We start from the raw sequence: 14,369 nt of genomic DNA on the forward strand, positions 1-14,369 counted from the left end.
AATTTTTCAACTAATGAAATTGGGTAGACTACCTTAAGAGAACATTGCTAAGATTTTTGTCAGAGAACGTTTTGCCTAAGTTTTATTCTAGGAGATTTATCATGACATGTCTTATATTTAAGTTTAAGCCATTTTGAATTTATTTTTGTGTATGGTGTGAGGGAGTGTTCTAACTTCACTGATTTACATGCTGCTGTCCTATTTTCCCAACACCACTTGCTGAAGAAAATGTCTTTTCTCCATTGTTTATTCTTGCCTCCTTACTTGAAGATTAATTGACCATAGATCTGTGAGTTTATTTCTGGGTTCTCTGTTCCATTGATTTGTATGTGGGACCTAATTAAACTTATAGCTTTTGCACAGCAAAGGAAACCATAAGCAAAACAGAATGGCAACATATGGAATGGAAGAAATATTTGCAAATGATGCAATTGACAAAGGTTTAATTTCCAGACTATATTAATAGCTCATACAATATAATAACAAAAAAACAACAACCGAATCCAAAAATGAGCAGAAGACCTAAACAAGTAAATCTTCAATGAAGACATCCAAATGGCCAATAAGCACGTGAAAAAATGCTCAATACTGCTAATTATCAGAGAAATGCAAATCAAAGCTACAATGAGGTATTGCCTCACACCACTCAGAATGGCCATCATTCAGAAGTCCATGAATGATAAATACTGGAGAGGGTGTGGAGAAAAGGGAACCCTCTTATGCTGCTGGTGGGAATGTAGTTTTGTGTAACCATTATGGAAAACAGTGTGGAGATTTCTCAAAAGACTAAAAATAGACTTACCATATGATCCAGTAATCCCACTCCTTGGCATATATTTGGAGGGAACTCTAATTCAAAAAGATACATTCACCCCAATGTTCATAGCAGCACTATATACAAGCCAAGACATGGAAGCATCCTAAATGTCCACTAATAGATGGCTGGATAAAGAAGCTGTGATATATTTATACAATAGAATACTACTCAGCCATAAAAAGAATAAAATAATGCCATTTTCAGCAACATAGATGGACTTAGAGATCATCATTCTAAGTGAAGTAAGCCAGAAAGAGAAAGAAAAATACCATATAAGATCCCTCATATGTGGAATCTAAAAAGAAAAAAAAATAGAGGACACTAATGAACTTATCTACAAAACAGAAACAGATTCACATAGTAAACAATCTTATGGTTACTGGTGGAAAGGGGGTGGGAAGGGATAAATTTGGGAGTTTGAGATTTGCAAAAGTTAGCCACTATATATAAAAATAGATTAAAAAAACAAATTTCTTCTGTATAGCTCAGGGAACTATATTAAATATCTTATAAGTAACCTTTAATGAAAAAGAATATGGAAACAAATATATGTATGTATGTGCATGACTGGGACATTGTGCTGTACACCAGAAATTGACACATTGCAAACTGACTATACTTCAATTAAAAAATATTTTTTTTCCAATGTCTCTTTCTATATGCATCTCATGGGAATCTGTGCTCATCTCCACACCTACTATGATATTCTTACCTCTCTCACTCTAGTTACCTATCTCAATTCCTTGAAATTCATACTTGTTTCCTTCAATAATACTTATTCCAAAACAATGGGAGGCATTTTTTTCAGCCTTTTATCCATGTTTTTTACATTTTTAACAAAACAGAAAATAGAATTGTTGTATGAATTGTTCCATTCTTCATTTTCAACTAACTTAATCCTTTAAAGTTGAAGAAAAATGATAGTTACATTTTTCTGGAAAAGTCCGATCTAAGTTTCATAGATCTATACTATACAGTATTTATTATTACTGCTAAGTGTAGCATGATATTTGTAAAAACTTCATAAAATACAGATTGGGTAAAAGGAAAATAAAATCTACAAATTAACTATTGTGGCTGGAAAAAAACACACCACCTAAAAGTTGAGAATGATGTTTTTTTAGGGGACTTTTGAAGACTCAAGCCCCGGAGGCTGCCTCTCAGATCACTCTGAGGGACGGATCTGAAAAGATAAGGGAGGAGCCAGGATATACAGGAGTTTTGCAACAAAACCAGGTAGTCTGAACATCAAAAGATTCTGTTGATTGAAGAAAATCAGACATCTCAAGTTAATAAACTGAGTGTTTCTCTGCGTACAGGAAGATGCAAGAGTCTGGGCTCACTGAAATCATTCCTTTGGTATGTACATTAGCTATCTAAGGCCAGCATCCTACTTTTCTCCATCCTGAAACCCCTCAGAATGCACAGTTGGTGGTGGCTGCAGTGGCTACTGGCTTGAAGGCCTCAGCATCCTTGTCTACTGATATGACAGGTGACATTCTTTGTCTGCACTCACTGTCTGAAATCCCTGGAAAATTCTGTAACCAACTTTTTGTTCTATAGAGTGCATTATAAAATATTTCTTACTTACACATTCATTTCAAGGTATAATAAACATACTCTACCATAGCCAGCTTTTTATAATAATATATAAAAAAATTCCTGAGATAAGGGTTTTGCATAATTTCCATTGTTGTGAATTTTAAAATGTGCCACACTCTATTGTTATTTAACCCTTTCCATATTATGCAATATTTAAGTTGCTTCAGTTTTTCATTATTTCCACTAATACTTCTATTATGCAAATAGAATATGAAAACATGCCTGGATACATCCTTATATTAAACTCTAGAATTATATGATTGTATCAGAGAGTATGTACACTGTAAATAATTTGACATATCTGGACAGTTACTCTATAGAAAATCTTACTAATACATGTTTTCTGCATTTTATGACTTTGCTTCTCTTCAAAACAGAATTTCTAGCTACATGCAATTCTCATTCTATGTTATTAGGAATTGCCCTTCACATATTTACCACATTCAAACCCTTACCTTCCCAGGATTCACATTGACTTTTTTCTGTACTTCCAGAATGCCTTCAAATTGATTGACAAGAATTATTAAAAATCTAGTAAAAATGTACTAATTCACTCTTTGAGATGCAAAAGAATGCCAGTTTCTTCAAAAAAGACAAGCTGTTGGTGTATATTTTGCTTTGCATTAAATGTAAAGATCAACCTGGGGAGAATTGCTTCGTTAAAAATTCAATCCAAGAACACAGTATAGCTATCCATTTATTTCTCTCTCTTTTTTTTTTCTTTCAGTAATATTTTGCAGTGTTAGGCATACTGATCTTGTAATTATCTAGTTAAATTTTTGCCCAGATTTTGATTTATGCTACTTTGAATGGATTTTCTGATCTCAAATTCCAATTATTTTTAATTATTTATAAGTGTAAATACTCAGTCTTTTTTTTTCTTTTATTGAAGTATAGTTGCTTTATAATGTGTTAATTTCTGGTGTACAGCATAGCAATTCATTTATACATATATCCTATATCTATATTCATTTATACATATATTTATCTGTATATATAAATGTATTAATTTATATATTTTCCCTTCCATATGCTTTTTCATTATAGGCCATTACAAGGCATTGAATATAGTTCCCTATGCTATACAGTAGGACCGTGTTGTTTACCTATTTTATACATAGTAGTTAGTATCTACAAATACTGAACTCCCATGCATGAAATATATATCTCAAGTTTATCATACTCTAGCTTTAAATAATGCTCTAGGATGTAAATGTTACACATTTCAAATTTTATGCTTCCATTTCTGCCCCCTTCACACTTGTCCTCTTAGGGTTATATGATTTACTTCTGCATGTATTTCAAACTCCAAAAGGATTGTCATTATCTTGCTTTAATCTGTCAATTATCCTTTTAAACATCAATAATTTAAAAAAAAAGAATATGTTACCTAATGCTGTGTAACAAATTGCCACAAATATAGAGGCTTAAAATAATACACATTTCTTATCTTACAGTTTTTGTGGGTCAGGAGCATGAACCTGGCTTAGCAGAATCCTCTCCTTCATGGCTTCTCCCAAGGCTGCAGTTAAGATAGCATACAGAGCTGAAGTCTCATCTCAAAGGTTGGCTGGGAAAGCCTAGATCACATGGTTGTTGGACTATTTCAATTCCTCAAACGTTGTGAGACTGAGGAACTCAATTACTAGCTAACTGTGGGCCAGGAAACATTCTCAGTTCCTTGTAATGTGGCCTCTTCAATATGGAAACTTACTTCATCAAACTATGCAAAGTTAATGCAATATAGACAGTCTGCTAGTATTAAATAAGTAATGGTCTTATGTAACCTAGACACAGAAGTGATTTCTTATCACCTTTTCTATCTACTGGAAGCAAATTGCAGGTTTGCCCAACACCCAATGAAAGATGACACAAGTGTGTGCATATCAAGTGATGGGGACCATTGAAAGACATCGTGGAGATGTCTACCAGAATATTTTTTACATTTCTCTACACATTATAGAGATTTTTTATTTGTCTCAAGGTCTGTATTATACTTCATTCCATACCTAATTCAGCCTTACTACTAAGATATTATCATCTTCTGTGGTCTCTGTTGTGTGCCTCAAATGATGGTTAAATACATTCTATTCTGGGTTCTCAGCTCAAATCACCATGCTTTGTGAAGCCTCCAAGAATCATTTAGTTTAAGCTATCCAGTCATTCTTTGGCTTTCCTCATCACTTTCAATTTATATATGGAGAACATTGGACTAAGCAATGATTCATATGTAGCCCTCTCATATTTCTGGAGTATTTATTTACACCTGAAATTTTCCTGGCAGCTTCCATTTGCCTCATCTTCCATGAATTTCTATCTCCATCTCCTTATATCAAGTCTATCAATTTCTTTTTGGATTTTCTTTCTTGTGCCTGCATTCCAGATGTTGTCTCCAAGTAGAAAGTCAAAGCAATGATAAAGTTCAGCTTATTGTTTCTCTAGTCTCAGAAATAATATTTCTGTACTTTTCCCATTATCTGAATATATTACTTTCATATGTTTGTCTAGTTTTCTAGTTGTAAAAAGAGGGACTAATTTATGTCCTTATTGTATCATTGCTACCATGAGCAGATGTCCAAAATTAGATTTTGCTACAGCGTTTGTGAATAGACTTGTTACTGTATCATTGAATTATGTTAGGTGAGTTTTAAAATTGTGTGAGCATGCATGTTTATTTTATACAAAGAGAGAATAACGTTTTACTCTAAAACAGCCAATGTTCCTTGGATAGTGACACATTTTACCATTGGAAAAGATAAGCCTGAGTGATCTCTCTGTGGATAGGGGGCAAGAATGATTTTAAAAGTAGTGTTTATAAAGATATAGTGTTTATAAAGAGTTCAGTCTGAAGAGAAGACTACTATTGTTTATAATTGTTTATATAATAACAATTGTAATACCTATACAATTATTACTTTTAACAGGAAAGCATTGAGCTGGCATTTTCTCTTGGAAAAATATTGAAGTAGGAGAGAAAATAATTCATTCAAATAAGGGGTGTGAAATGCTTTTAGTTGTTCAAATTGTACACCTTATCATTTTTACAGTAATAGTATTTATCATGATGCAAATTTGTTTGGTTTTCTACTGTATATACAAGACATATTTTTAAAAGACTTAAATGATGAAAACAACTACCCTGAAAGTAAGGGAAGAGAGTGAACTCCAACAATTTCTCTTATGGGGGCTTGAATTCTGGGTCTCTGTGGGGACCCCTATAACTGAGAAATCTACCTTGCATTCACCAAGCTCACTGTGAACATTTAGAATCATTTGATGTTGTTACTCATCTCTTTCTATTCTAAGTAGGAACCTCCTAGCTGGAGCCTCCAGAACAACTAGATGAGTCTCTGGGAATTGAATGATGAGCAACTTCTTGGAGAGCCTGATTGTTTCCTGACTTTTCTCAGATTGTATGCTTGGCCATTGTGTATGTTTGTGACTGGAAGTACTGTGTAAGCTTGTCTCTGGTGGAAATATTACAGCATACTCTGATTTAGTAGATCTCTGTAAACAGATAAGTGGCATTTTTACATATATCAAAAGAATTCCATTATTTGCCTATTCTGATAAACCATATTTCCTTCAACCATATCACTCTTGAGACTGTCACAAAGATCTAAATGAAGTGCATGTCATGTGTTCTATAATAGAATGATATTCAGAAATAAAGAACCAAAAGCATTAATGATGATTTTGGGTAACTCTGATAGCATTGTTTAGGATCGAATACCATCCTTTTAATCAAAGGCATTTTCTTCTACAATGTAGTTTAGTGTGAAGCACAAAAGTCAATACTTCATACAACTAAAATTAGAATTTATTGAAATAGTGTTTTACTAGTACAAAGAATTGCAAAACAAAATTAATTTCTTAGGCATGAAAGAGAAATAACATCTTGATCATTTTAGCTTTAGGGAAGTGTGTTAAAAATTTCTTCATGATCCACATAAAGTACATTATTGACTAAATTCTCCAAGACTAATATTGATTACATAGTATTCAACTGATACAAAAACACGTATATATCTGCTACCATCATGTATAGATAATGGTTCGGTACACCTAGGCAGGGTAAAGTAATGATTATGGGCTGAAATGTGTCCCCCCAGATTCGTATGTTGAAGCTCTAACTCTCAGCTTCCAGAATGAGACTATATTTGGAGGTAGACTCTTTCAAGAGGTGATTATGTTAAAATGAGGCCTTAAGGTGGGGCTTGTTCTAATCTGACTGGCTTGTTCTAATCTCATGGACATATAAGAAAAGAGATAGCAGGGATGCATGTTCACAGAAGAAAGATGATTGGAGGATAGTGCAAGAAGGCATCCATCTACAAAAAGGGGACAGAAGCAATCAAAACTGCCAACACTTTGATCTTAGATTTATAGCCTCCAGAACTGTGAGAAAATAAATTTCTGCTGTTTAAGCCTTCCAGTCTGTGGTATTTTGTTATGGTGACCCTAGAAAATGAATACAGTAACTATATTTTTTAAATGTTCCATAATTTGTTTATAGTCAGCGCAAGAGTTATGAATAAACACCCACTTTTTGGCATGCATTCTATGTGAAATACTCATTCTAACATTTTCTCAGCTTTTAATGTGAACTATATTTTTACTAGGATATGACTCCTAAACATAAATTAACATGGATACATTTATTTTTAAAATCATTTTCCTTGACTGTGTGAGAAATAAGCCCATTCTGGTCTCTCTCCTCATAGTAAGAAAAACAATGCTGTGATCAGCATACTTTTTAAAGGGTCAGATCAATTTGAATGCAACCAATTCCAAATATAATACACAAAATATGCATTTCTCACCTCTTTGTCATGGAGAGGACATTAACCTTTTATGTTTCCATGTTAATTTAATTTTTTGAATAGTTGATATATTTAACATAATGGACCATTGACTGACTAGATGTCCTTATAAACATTCTAATGCTATTTACTATTTGATGGGTAATCAGAACCCATATATATACATACACACACATATATATGCCTCAAGTGAATCTTTTTTTAAAACAATTTTATCCTTTATAATATTAAAAATTAATTTGGCTATAAGATTACCTTTTAGTCCCACAAATCATAATACATAAAGCACATACTTTTATTTAGCAAGGAAATAAAAAGGATGAAAAAAAAAAAGAGAGAAAGAGAGAGAGAGACAGAAAGAGAAGAGAAAGTTTTGTTGAACTTGGGAAAAAGTTGCAAAATCCTTAGGAAAATTGCAACAGTCATATGTTGCCAGTGAAATTGGGAGAAAATAGATTTAAAATTAGGTAATTAAAAAGGCATATAGATAGAAGATTCCAAGCACCAAAAATATTAGCAAACATTATAATTGGAGGTGGTTATGTGGGTTTCAAAGAACAGAATGAAAAAAAAAAAAAGGATATGATAGCAAAGTAGATAGCACATGATCCAACTCTGGAAGATGAGAAAAATACTGCAACCATGTCTTTAAAGAGTCAGGGCAATTAGGATATATTCAAATTCAATTATAAGGATACAAATTTAAAGGGAAAAATACTTGAAAACAAGTCTGAACTGCCACCTCAACTGAAACTACAGAATATAAAAAACATTGACTGAGATGGTCTCAGCCAACCTCAAACCTTGGGTGTGTGTGGCATCCAAAGCCCTTTCCAAATGCATGGGCTGAAGGGCAGAGGGCATTCTGATGTAGAACGGAGAAGGTCTTCTGGAATAAGCTTGGATGGTACAGTGATGCTGTGGTGGTAATCCCATAGACTTATTAAGTCATGAACTGGAATGTGTCATTGGAGAAAATATTCTGTGACAGTGTTGCTAACCAGAAAGCATAACTGATGTGGCCATTATATGCACGGGAGGTTGGGGGGTGTGGTTTTCCATCATTCTCCACTTGATGTTGAACTAAGTCTACTCACTTTCAAATAGGTAAGCCAAACATGAACTTGTGGAACTTCTCAATCCTTCCTCTGTAATAAACATTAAAGCATATAGAAATTTAGGGAGGGAACAAGAGGCTCCTGCTATGATCAATGTAATGGTGGAGGTGAGAGGTTTCTGTAGGTAAGGCAGATGTACTTGGAGGTTGGGAGTGGATTAAAGGCTTGGAAATTAAAGGAAGTGGTTTCCTTAATAGCTTTGGCCTTACTAAATATGAAAATTCAGCATGTAAATAATGTACAATAAAGTTATGGACAAAAGTGATTAGTACTTTTATTAGACTTAGACAATACATTTTCTTTTTTCCATTTTTATTTCTGAAGTCAGCTGAGAACAATTTTCATCTATGTGTACCAGTCTCCAGTATAAATTGCAATTTTGCAAAGAGATATTTGAATTTACTGTCATACTATCCCAATCTAGTGATGTGAGACCTGGACTTGAGAACTCTTAAGAATAAGTGTGTGCACTGCATGAAGAATATAATTTTCATTGGAAAAAAGAAGCAATAGACTATTGGGGAACTTTATGCCCCAGGAGGATAAATAGAGGCTGGCTTATAAAACAGTCATCTTTCAAATAATAATATAATTTCCTTTTTCTTCTTTTCTTGTTCAGTCTTGGATCCAGGGCTGCACTTAGCTTGCCAATAGAAGGATGTATTGCTGCACAACACTTGAAAGTCATAATACTGAATTTGACTAAACACAAGACAGCCTGGGGACGAACGGGAGCAGATTGCTACTGTCTCCAGATATTTCAGAGTTGGTTTGATCTTTCTACTCTAGAAGGTGTGAAATGGATAGAATTTCTTTTTAAAAAGCAACGATAAAACTCATAGCATAAAGGGAAGTGAATACACTAATGGTAATAGTGGCTACATATCAGTACTGGCTCCTCTTGGAAGCCTTGAAGGGACAGCTGATGGGAATCCTTATGGCACAAACAGTCTTTGCTGTACTTAGGACTCTAACGTGCCCAAATTACAGTTTCATGCCACCTGAATAATGTTGAGTGAATAGTATTCACCAAAACTGTACCCGTGGTATGAATTTTGGCCTTTTCCATTTAAAAATACTTATTTTTTGGTCACATACAGTGTTTTTTTATTTGCATTTTCTTTGTTTGATGTAAGGGTCGCATTTTTATTACTATTCTTTCCATCTGCCTAGTAAGAATATTACAACTCCTTTTCTTACTAAATAATTTTATGTTAGGAGACAGCTTTTCATTTGTTTGTTCTTATTTTTTTTACAAAGTACATAAGTGGTTTCTAGGTATGATGACACCAGCTAGAGGTTTTGCCCTCTCTCTCCAGACTCTTCATCCAGCCGAGTTAGCCAAGCTACCAAAAGACAAAAGTAAATGAGGTTTTTCTTTTATCACTATGAATGCACAAAATTGTGTCATATTCAAAATATTTTTGAAATATTCAAAATGTAAAAATACTTGGTTTTCAATAATAATTTACTTTAAGAAAATCTTTACATAAGCAAAGTGAAGGCATGAGAGACTAAAATACTGTAGTTGAGTCATTTGAAAATTACCCCTCGATATTCCCTATGTCCCATCCCATTCCTCTGTCTATAGTTACTGCTCCTTCATCAAAAAAGAACTTAACCACTTACGAATAAAGACAAATGTCTTCTCTTAAAACAATAAAATTGTTAAAAAAAAAAAAGGTAACCTTTTCTCTGTCAATAAAGAGACCTAGTGAATTTATTCTTAGTCACAAAAGTAATTCTTTCACATAAAAAAATTCTGACTACAGGTCACTCATTGCTACTATGGTTCTCTAGGATCCTCCGGTGTGGTATGAAAATTAGCTTTGCATTTTACCATAGAAAGGCATTGTCATTCCAGAATACAGAGTGCTGACTATTACAGAGCAAGTTTAAATGAATACAAATGGTGGCCTTTTACTATAAAAGGCTTTATGCTAATAACTCACAATATACAAAAGATGAAAATGTTTCTACTGTCTGGATCTGTGCTGTTAATCCTTATAGTTTCAAAAAGAGGTCCCCATGTGGTTGATCTGTTTGTCTGAAAAAAAATAGGTAAATAAAAACCTGTAGGTAAAACCCACTTGAATGTGTTGAGTATGGTCTTAACTATTCTAGGTAAACAAATCAATGATCTAGCCCCACCGCTCTTTGGAAAAAATAATTACAGAGATTATCGCTATTAACACTATTGTTTTACAAAATCACATATTTATCAAATTGAGTATTCAAACAAAAGAACATTATATACTCACTTGTAACAAATATTATTCCAGATAAATATAATTATTTAGAAATTGGTCAATTACACTTAAAAATAGATTACAAATTACATTAGACCAAAAATTAGAACTTGGATTCTTTGATCAGTAACACACTATAAAATTGTAAACTAAATATTATCAAGGCAATATTATATTTAAAATAATTGATCATTAATATGTAATAATACACAAAGCTATATAGTGAACTAGTTTGTACATACTGCTATGAACTACAGAAAGTCTTACCAGAAAAGTGGCAGTTCATAAGACAACAGATCATGATGTATAAATCAGAAGATTCAGTCTTGAATGCTTGGACTGATATCAGTTGTGTATAAGTTATTAGTTGCAATATTTTCATAATTATAAACTTCATGAAATATAACCATGGTGTTAAAATCAGCTGTCTAAAAGAGAACAAAATTAGAGAAAAAAATTATTCTAGTGACCTCAGAAGCACTAAAATTTTAAAACAAGATGGGCTATCAAAATAACAAAATACTCCTTATATATGTGCTAATATTAAATAAGAACAAAAATTATAAATGCAATGGTTAATAGGCTCTTATAATCATTGTAAGTGTACGTCCTTAAAATTGGTTATTTATAGGAAATTGATTGTGGTACTTTCAGCTAGAAAGTGATTTTCCTGTCTTTCCTTATACACACAATGTAAGATCTGTGTAGAATCCCTCACTAGGCAAAGTGTATTCAGACCCTAGGTTCTGATTTTCCCCATGCATACATATTAAGTCTTAATTTAAAAAGTTTAATTTCAACAAATTCTTATTTAAACATAATAAAAAATGTTATTCTTTTACAAAACCAGAAACCAACAAATAAACATAACATGTGAAGAGTATAGAACCCTTGGAATAGTCTTTCCTTTTTTTCGTTCCTTTCTTCCTTCCAGTAGTTAATATTAGTAAAGATGATTGCAGTTTACACCTGTGCACTTACAGGTAGGACTCAGTCTAGAAGTCTCAGGAATCATCAGCTCAGGTCAGAGTCGCACAGGTCAATCACTTAATTTGCTGTCGAGCTCTGGGTCATGTTCCATTGCCTTCACAGTCCTCAGGCTTCGTGATGTACAATGAGGGGCACTGAGGAGTAGGGAAGTATGTCTACTGCAAATCCAATCATCACACTCAAGAAACTTCCAACTTTGGTGATATGAAGAGGTTGGCGAAATCCTCTCTGCAAAAAACTGGACTAAATTAATCAAAACTATCATTTCCAGGCTCTAGAAATTGACCAAAGGCAGGCAGCAAATTGAGAAGCATTTATACCCAGAAAACTGATAGATTGTCATAAAAGAACAGCACTGGTCTATGGCTTTCTTGCCTAAGGTCACTCCTATTCCTCCGTAGTTGATGTAAGTTGGAGTTTTAGGGATGTAGCTGACCCCCAAAATCATTGGTTTTGCTCTAAGAGAAGACAGAATGGATCTGGGACCAAGGTAAAATCTCAAAGCTTTCTTCTTTAAAGCAGTTGTGAACTCATTAGGAAACAAATGGATAAAACTTGTGCCTCTATGGTCTGATGTCATGGTCCTGGTTGAGATGATTGAAGAAAACTCAGCAATTTAGCGAGGAGATTCTGACATGAAAGGGACATAGGACAGCTATCTAAATATGCTCCCTACACATACCAAGAGACTAGGAAACTGCACACATGCCCAGGAAGGATTCAAGAGGGTCTGACAGGGAGTAAAGGCCATGGAAGACTTGACAGGTGGCTGTCCTTTGAATATGCTTCCCAGACTAACCACAGATCAATCAGCAGAGAATGTTAGCCTTATAGGCTTTAGGTGTAGGAATACTAACTCTGCCCAAACCATTGACTGAACATAAACTACACAGATACAGGAAACTTTCTGTAAATCAGACTAAAAATTAAAAGAAAAATATAAACATCAAACAGAAATATCTGAGTGCATACGCAAAGGTGGAAAGAGAGTCCAGAGGTCCAGAATAAAAGAGAACAGGTGACTCATACTCAGGGAATGCAAAGGGACACCAGGGGGTCCTAGATATTGACTTGATCACACCGAGGCTCACAAATGTCTATTATAAATTTGTTCACAAAATTAAAAGACACTATCCTTAAAGAATGACTTACGCTAAATATGCTTTTCCAAAGTTCTGCTTGAACAACAGGTAAAAACTACATAGACTTTACCAGACCAACAAGTGAAGTAAACTTAAAATATGAATACATTTCAAAAATGAGAGTGATCATGAAAAGAGTTGAAAAGACAGTAAACATGTTTTGGGTGAATTGTTTATATTTTCATGTCATTTTTCAATGGCATATTAGACTAGACATTGGAGAAATTTTATTTGTATAATATTTAAACTTTTCTTTTATAGGCTTTAAAAATTATATGAAAAATATCTGGTGTTAAAATTAGGTCACTGTATTTATGATGATCACATTCCCATTATTTTTAGTGCTGATTGTATTTTATTTAAACAAATTTCTTTTTGATTATTTTACCAAAAATTACATTCTGGGAACTTACTTGATAAGAAATATTATATAGATTAGGACAGACACATGCCATTAAATGAAAGGCTAAAAAGTAGAACAACCTCTGTGGAATTAAAATTTGAAATGAATAATTCACCAGCTGTTATTACAGATCAAATATGTGTATTTCAGTGGAAACACTTGGGATTTCTAATTGTTCACAGTCAAATCCATTTGATTTCCTTAATCTATTTTTCTTCTTTGATCTCCCATAATCTGCAGTACTGTATTAGTGGCTTTTATTAATGGAAATTTTTTTCTACTAAGGGAAATTAATATCTGAACATCTGAGCTTTGCATATAAGCATATAAAATTGTCACAGTTCTGAGTGAAATCCCTTTTTTTTTTTTTTTGCACAGGTGCTATTCTTAAAAACAAGGTTACAGTACTTAAAAATACACTATTTACTTTTAAGGAGCAGGGTTTCATATTCTGCAAGGACACATCTGTTTGCAATTACTTTAATCAGTAACATACATTTTAACATCTTTAAAATCAGTAACATATAACTCTAACATCTTATAACCATGCAATAGATTGTGGTTTCTAAAACTGATGTACCTAAATGGTTTCCAGATATTTGGATATTTTCTGAATTTATGTAAAACAAAAAAACCAACAAAAACTGTATAAATAACTGTGTCTAACTTTCAGGAGTAAAAGACATGCTGATTCTTAGAGGAGTCCATGGAACTAAAATAACATCAAAATCTAAATAACTATGGAGAGGTGAGCTTGTGTGTACATTTGTATGTGTGTATAATTAAATGAATAACTTCAAATATAATGAGAAGCCTTAGAAAACATAGTCTATGTGTTAGTAATTACCCTCTATCATCAGCCAAGGTACTACAAGTGGGGACTTAGCATTTTAAATAGATATAAGATTGAAATTGCTGGTTTGTATGCTAAAAAAAAAAACCTCTAACGTCAATATACCTCATGGTATATTAAATTTACCATGCTCATGGCTTGTACAAATTCACTTCATTAAACAAGACTCTGAAAACATAGATTCAGAAATGTTTGCTTTCTGTGGCTAAAGAAATTAGAATTTATGGGGAGTGCAATTTAGGATTGAACACAATTTTTTACTGTTCACTGGTTTTATTAAAGTATTCTGGACTTCATTAAATTCACTGATACAATGTAATGTAAGTTTCACAAGAATGAATAACTTTCATATTGGTCCAGAAAAAATATTCA

General features: G+C 33.2%; 1 pseudogene; it reads left to right on the forward strand.

The window, feature by feature from the left end:
• The first annotated feature begins 4,982 nt into the window (after positions 1-4,982).
• LOC105083667 (NACHT, LRR and PYD domains-containing protein 12 pseudogene) overlaps positions 4,983-14,369 on the forward strand; it is a 36,079-nt pseudogene continuing 26,692 nt past the window's right edge.

The sequence above is a fragment of the Camelus bactrianus genome, chromosome 14 (assembly GCF_048773025.1).
Source record: "Camelus bactrianus isolate YW-2024 breed Bactrian camel chromosome 14, ASM4877302v1, whole genome shotgun sequence".
In the NCBI taxonomy this organism is placed as follows: domain Eukaryota; kingdom Metazoa; phylum Chordata; class Mammalia; order Artiodactyla; family Camelidae; genus Camelus; species Camelus bactrianus.